General features: G+C 40.9%; 1 pseudogene; it reads left to right on the top strand.

The window, feature by feature from the left end:
- Positions 1–840: 840 nt before the first annotated feature.
- LOC102837359 lies at positions 841–1,842 on the top strand (annotated as a pseudogene).
- The last annotated feature ends 4,488 nt before the right edge of the window (positions 1,843–6,330 follow it).

Raw genomic sequence — 6,330 nt, 5'->3', positions numbered from 1 at the left:
CATAATTTGCTTATGCAAGTGAACTGAAAAAAAAAAAAAGGGGGATCAATAGCCAATCTATATTTATGTGAAAAGCAATTAGTTTAATTGATGAGGAAAAAAACCTCAACAATGGCTAATTATGCCAGAATGACCTGAAACACTCATGCAAATTAGGAGAATTAATTATACATGAGTGATTTGATCCTATAAATCATTTTTAAAACCTTGACGTTTTTATGGTTAGTCATTCAAAAAATATAATAGGAAAGGTGGTTTCACATTATAATGGATGCGGCTTAGAGAACAATCCTCAGTTTGCCTACAATCAAATGGCATACTGCCATCTCAAAATAGACAATAATGAATATACACAAACTACGTGCCCTAATTTATCACTCAGCTATAATAGTTGGACAAAGAAACATTTATCCAATAGAATACTACTTACTATAATTATTGTTTCTCTCTCCAGTCCTATTTCCTGTCTCTCCACAGGATTCCTGAGGGAGTAGTAACATTTCATGGTTTCTTCAAAGGTAAAGCTCAAATCCCTTGAGTTACTTATCAACAGCCCCTGCTTTTTGTATACAAAATAGATGGAGATTAAGGGCATAATCTGTTCTTTACATAACCATGTTATTCTCATCCCAATTTATTAGAAAGTAGCTGAGTTTTAAGAGTACCTGAACATAGCAATTTGTTATCTTTTAAAAATTAATTTTAATTCAGAGCTGAATCTCATTATTACCATATCAAACTATTTTCTAAGTGCATAAAAGGATCCAGGCTCTCTGCTCCTCCCCGTTCGACAGGCAGTCGCAGCTTCTCTTGCAGTACCAGCCGCATCCCTGAGACAAGATGGTGAAGGTCAGAGTCAACGGATTTGGCCATATTGGGCGCCTGGTCACCAGGGCTGCTGTTAACTCTGACAAAGTAGAGGTTGTTGCCATCAACGACCCCTTCATTGACCTCAACTACATGGTATATATGTTCCAGTATGATTCCACCCATGGCAAGTTCAATGGCACTGTCAAGGCTGAGAACGGGAAACTTATCATCAATGGGAAGCCCATCTCTATCTTCCAGGAGCGAGATCCCGCCAACATCAAGTGGGGTGATGCTGGTGCTGAATATGTTGTAGAGTCCACCGGTGTCTTCACAACCTTGGAGAAGGCTGGGGCTCACTTGAAGGGTGGTGCCAAAAGAGTAATCATCTCTGCCCCTTCTGCTGATGTCCCCATGTTTGTGATGAGCATGAACCATGAGAAGTATGACAACTTGCTCAAGATTGTCAGCAATGTCTCCTGCACCACCAACTGTTTGGCCCCCCTGGCCAAGGTCATCCATGACAATTGTGGCATCGTGGAGGGACTCATGACCACAGTCCATGCCATCACTGCCACGCAGAAGACTGTGGATGGCCTCTCTGGGAAACGGTGGCGTGATGGCCATGGGGCTGCCCAGAACATCATCCCTGCATCTACTGGTGCTGCCAAGGCTGTGGGCAAGGTCATCCCTGAAGTGAATGGGAAACTCACTGGCATGGCCTTCCGTGTCCCCACTACTAATGTGTCTGTTGTGGACCTGACCTGCCGCCTGGAGAAAGCTGCCAAATATGATGACATCAAGAAGGTGGTGAAGCAAGCATCAGATGGACCCCTAAAAGGCATCCTGGGTTACATTGAAGACCAACTCGTCTCCTGTGACTTTAACAGTGACACCCACTCTTCCACCTTTGATGCTGGGGCTGGCATTGCCCTCAACGACCACTTTATCAAACTTATTTCCTGGTATGACAATGAATTCGGCTATAGCAACAGGGTGGTGGATCTTATGGTCCACATGGCCTCCAAAGAATAAGAGCACCCTGGACCACCAGCCCCAGCAACAGTACTAGAGGAAGAGAGAGGCCCTCAGCTGCTCTGGGAGTCCTTACCCCAACTGTAATCCCCCTACACACTGAGAGACTCCCATCCTGTTTCCATTCAGACCCCCTGGAGAAGGGGAGGGGCTTTAGAGACCCCAGTCTTGTCATGTACCATCAATAAAATACACTATCCAGCCAAAAAAAAAAAAGGACCCAATGTCTGACTTTATGGAACTCAAAGAGTTTAAGGAGAATAATGTCCAGACCATAAATCCTTAAAAACAGATACTTGCTCAGCCACATATAAAAGCAAGAACATATAACTGACTTCAATGTTAGATGTAAAGGCTTAAAATCCAGGTAGTGTTAATACAAGAAATTTGTTTCAACTCAAGTTGTTCATGGTATATAAAGATAATATTCTTACTTAAAAACAAAACCACTCACATATAGAGACTTTCATGGGCACTCTATTTACTTTCTCTGGAGTCCTGGTATGGAGCTGTGGGTTAATGTGACAGATTGCAAAGCCATTTGAACTGCAAGGTTGGCAGTTCAAGCTCGCCAGCAGCTCCTTGGAAACCCTATACAGGGTCGCTTTGTGAGTTAAAACTGACTCAGTGGCGCTTAACAATAACAACAAATTTACATTATCATTAAATTTATTTAAATATATTTTCTTGTTTTAATTAAGGACCCAGCTGCTCCTCGGAAACCCTATACAAGGTCGCTATGGGTCGGGACCCACTTGAATGCACTTCACAACAACAAGTAGCATTCTAGTGGTGCTCATGGACAAAACACTGGACTGCTAACCAAAAGATCGGCAGTTCAAACCCACCAGCTTCCCCTAGGGAGAAAGATGAGGCTATCTGCTCTGATAAAAGATTTACAGTATCAGAAACCCCAAGGGCAAGGGCAGTCCTACTCTGTCCAATAGGGGTGTTATGAACAGGAATCCACCCCCTGCGAATGGTTTGGATTTATTGTTTTTAACGCCATGTGTCAGTTCCAAGTCACAGAGAGCCCATGAACAACAGGAGATGTCCTATCCTGTTATGAGTTCATGGTAACTGGCATGCTCAGGTCCGTTGCTGGTAAACCTTGTATATGTTGTTGTAGTTATGTGCCAGTGGAGTCGGTTCTGACTCATAGCGACCCTGTACAGGGTTTCCAAGGCTGTAAATCTTTACGGGAGCAGAAAGCCTCATCTTTCTCCTGAGGAACAGCTGGTAGTCTTAAATTGCTGACCTTGCGGTTTACAGCCCAATTCGTAAGCATTACACTACCAGAGCTCCTATGTTGAGAGCCTTCAAACATAGGGAGCTGGTCTTCCAGCACTGTATCAGAAATATTCTGTTGTGATTATTTAAGTGTTCATGGGCTAATTTTTGGAGGTAAATCTCCAAGTCATTCATCCTATTCTTAGCCTGGGAACTCCACTGACACCAGCCCTTCATGGGTGCCCCTACTAGTATTTGAAATACCAGTGGCATTGTTTCCAGCATAACAGCAACATGCAAGCCATCCCTATACAACCAAATGACAGAATTCTGAGTTTCTTTTCCTACTGAAAGTCATTAAACATCCCTCATAATGATCAATTTTCTTATGAACTGGGCTTTATAAATGCCATTTGTATTTCACCGTGAGAAATGCCAGTTTTGTTTTGTTTATTTTACTATCTTTGTTACTAACTCGATCCCTAACCCATCAATGGCCTCTGTGAAACCTTAACTTGCATCTCTAGTCCTCACTGCTGCCTTTTACGCCATTGCTTTACCCTTCTGTAAGTCGGCTCTGTGGCGTTTCACAGTAGGCTAATGCAAGGCTATTAGCATGCTGTAAGGACTCTGCACACATTCTCACAAATTATAGAAAGGCATTAAGCATGAATCTTCAGAATGCCCAAGTGTATTTTATAACAGCTCTGATAACACTCTGAGCTATATTGCAGTTTTGTTCTGAAGAGGTACCCCTCAGAGAGGAGGTAAAAAGTGATTTGCTGTCAAAAAGCCTTGCTGTGTTTCCACTCATAGAAGTTTCACACTTGAAAACTAAACACAGTTTTGTATGGGATATTCTGACCTTCTCTGGAGAATGAACCAATATAAACAAAAATAATAGAAAACATTGTGCTCCAAGCTCTGCCAATGACTCCTGATCCTTGAAGATCTTTTCATCGCTGGTTATTGAACCCATAAACATTGCCGTTAACTGCACTGCTGCACAGCATTGAAGTGTGTGGTCTGGACCTTGGTGGGTGACAAGGGGCAGAAGTTTCTCACCTAGATACTGAGATTAGAAGGACAAATCTCCAATCGCCTTTCCGCATGTATTTTTCTGGTCAACGGTTTCAAAATTAGATATTTTATGTTTTTAATGTAAATTTATATTTTTAATGGGCTTTCATGTAGATTTTCTGACAGTGTAACCAAAGCTATATGATATTATTAACCCATTACATGTATATACTATGGAGTCATACCTAAGGGTCGGGGAAAGACAGAGAGAAACTTAGGCTTTTGAGGTCACATAGAATGGCCTCAGAACTATGATTAATATATGGCACTGACTTTGTTGCTAGGCAGCACAACTGAAGTGTTGGCATGATTTGTTTACCTCAGTAAGTAGTGCTCTAAGCCATAATCAATGTCCCTGAAATCATTCTAGTTTCTCAGTATACAGATTCTACACAGTAATTGACTTAAGAAGTATTGTTGTTAATTGCCATTGAGTCAGCTCTACTTAGGGTGACCTTATGTGTTAACGGGGGAAAAAAAAAAAAAAGTTTCCTGGTCCTGTTGGCATGTTTGAGCTCACTCTTGCAGCTATGCATTGATCCCTCTCTTGAGGGTTTCCCTCTTTTTTTTACAGACCCTCTACTTGACTAAACATGCCACCCATTTCTAGAGACTGGTCTTTCCACAGTAAATATAAGAAAGTCTCACCATAATCTTTCTTAATAAGTATTCTGGCTGTATTGGCTCCAAGACTGGTAAGAAGTACAAACCCTTAGCATTTAGGAAATGAGAGATCTGACAGAATATCTAGAATAGCGGTCTTCTACCATGACTGCAAGGAACTCTGGTAACTTACTGGTTATGAGTCAAGTTGCTAACCTCAAGGTCAGCAGTTTGAAACATCCAGCTGTTCTGTGGGAGAAAGATGAGGATTTCTGCTCCCATAAAGATTATAGCCTCGGAAACCCTATACAAGGTCGCTATGAGTCTGAACAAACTCCACAGTACAATCCTACCACCACCACCACCACCATCACCATGGCTGCACATTGGAATCCCCTCGGGAGTTGTAAATACTGATACTTGAATTCACTCAGAAATTCTGACTGACTTCAGCTGGAGTACAGTCTGGGAAGTAAGGTTGTTATTAACTCCATATGATTCCTACTTATTGAAGTTAACATTGGGAACCACTGCTCTTGAAACAAAAATGTAGGAGTCACACATTCAAATGCCTACAGGAACTAGAAACATCATGGATAAATGGAAAGTAGGGCAGGTTTAAGAAAGATTACAAGCTACCTCTCTCTATTGCTTATATTTCCCTTTGTGATTAAGTCATAGGTTGGAGAAATGTTTTAATTTCAATCTCAATTGTAAGTTGAATCTCAATTGTAAGAGATAACTGATACCTGTATTTTGTGGCTATGTAATAGGAAGTGTTAGGGATTGTGTTAAACTAGACAATGAATGATCATCTAAAGAGGCAGGTGCTCTGCAATTCCAGCTGATTTTCAATTGAGTTGCCCCCCATTTTTCTACAAAATAGTAAAAATAGTAAAAAAACAAAATGTTTACATAAAAATTGTTTAGTGTTTCAAATGAAAATTCAGCTTTTTTATAGCAACAGTGTATAATGAAGAATATATGCTTTTGGTCCAAATAAGATCAGTGGGCTCAATTTCTAAGCTTTTAATTAAATAATGAGGGAGCTCTGGTAGTACAGTGGTAATGAGTCAGGCTGCTAATCTCACAATCAGCAGTTTGAAACAACCAGGAGTTCCGCAGGAGAAAGATGAGACTTTCTGCTCCCATAAAGATTTAAAGCCTTAGAAATCCTATACAAGGTTGCCACACAGCCACCACCATCAATTGAACAGAGAGGCCTGTCGCTACAAAGCCCAAAGAAAAGAAAATAGTCAACATTTTGAAAGCTGAAAGAATTTAAGAAAAACCCAAGCTTTTGAGTTGCGGTACTAAAGGATTTTATGCACAAAATATTGAACGATACATGAATCATCAAAAGAAGATGGAATACAGATTCGTTATACCAAAAAGAACTGGTCCGTTTTCAACCATTCCATGAGGTAGCACACATATGATCAGTTACAGAAGGAAAAACTCCAAGCTCCACTGATACAAAACAAACAATCTTCAAGAATGGAGTAAATAACATCTGGAAGGTTTCAACAACTTGATGCAGTACTGAAACCACTATTAGTCTATGCAAGGAAGTTT

Source organism: Chrysochloris asiatica, unplaced genomic scaffold (genome assembly GCF_000296735.1).
Source record: "Chrysochloris asiatica unplaced genomic scaffold, ChrAsi1.0 scaffold00121, whole genome shotgun sequence".
NCBI lineage: Eukaryota > Metazoa > Chordata > Mammalia > Afrosoricida > Chrysochloridae > Chrysochloris > Chrysochloris asiatica.
Note: the sequence above shows the minus strand (reverse complement) of the source record. Positions and strands in the feature narration are given on the sequence as shown.